The 765-nt window shown below is 47.8% G+C and overlaps 1 pseudogene; it reads left to right on the forward strand.

The window, feature by feature from the left end:
• The window catches only part of LOC102811422, a 5,347-nt pseudogene that overhangs the window by 3,641 nt on the left and 941 nt on the right, over positions 1 to 765 (forward strand).

A 765-nucleotide genomic window follows, 5' to 3' on the forward strand; every position in this document is an offset into this window, starting at 1 on the left:
CAAGAAGGACCTACAGGAAAAATACAAAACAATAAGGGCAGTCTGACTGTTACCACAAGAACAAGCAAGTTGCCTGCCCAGGAGACATCAAGGCAAGTGGTTGGGTACTCTTAGTGCAAATCCTCTTTCAAGACTAAGATGCAATGGGAAAACGCATCACACACATTGGCGACCACACACATCACCCATAAAGGGAAGTGACCGAAGAACATCAATGAAGCAGTGAGCTAAGCCCTGCATTGTTCAGCAGACTACTGTGAACCCGGGTGGAGACCTAGTTGGCCAGCAGTGAGGCAAGACCTGGGGACTCATGGGCTCAGAGTCAGTGACACATCCATAGAGGACTAGAGTGGAGACCGAAGTGACCAACTGATAAGAAGAGGGCGGACAGACGCAAGAGCACCCACACTTGCAGATGATACCCACTTGACATGGCTTCAATGACGGGATGAACAGAGCTCAACCCGAAGAAGAAAGAAGAGAAAAAAAGTGTCATCTGACACAATTTGATAAACTGGACCTGCACCTATAAATGCAGTAGCTTAAAAGAGGAAACAAATCCCTGCTCCAAGAATTATTCCCACCCCCTCCACACACAAAGATTAGATAGGAATGGGCAACTTGAACATTGGCTACCCCAAAATGGGGGAAGGGATACAAAGGCAAGAAGTGACTGGCTTACAAGCTTTCAAGAGGGAACCTAGATCCACAGGGCGGGGAGGATGGTAGAGTCTCCAGTGAGTAGTATCCAACCTGTCTAGGAAG

The sequence above is a fragment of the Chrysochloris asiatica genome, unplaced genomic scaffold (assembly GCF_000296735.1).
Source record: "Chrysochloris asiatica unplaced genomic scaffold, ChrAsi1.0 scaffold00146, whole genome shotgun sequence".
NCBI lineage: Eukaryota > Metazoa > Chordata > Mammalia > Afrosoricida > Chrysochloridae > Chrysochloris > Chrysochloris asiatica.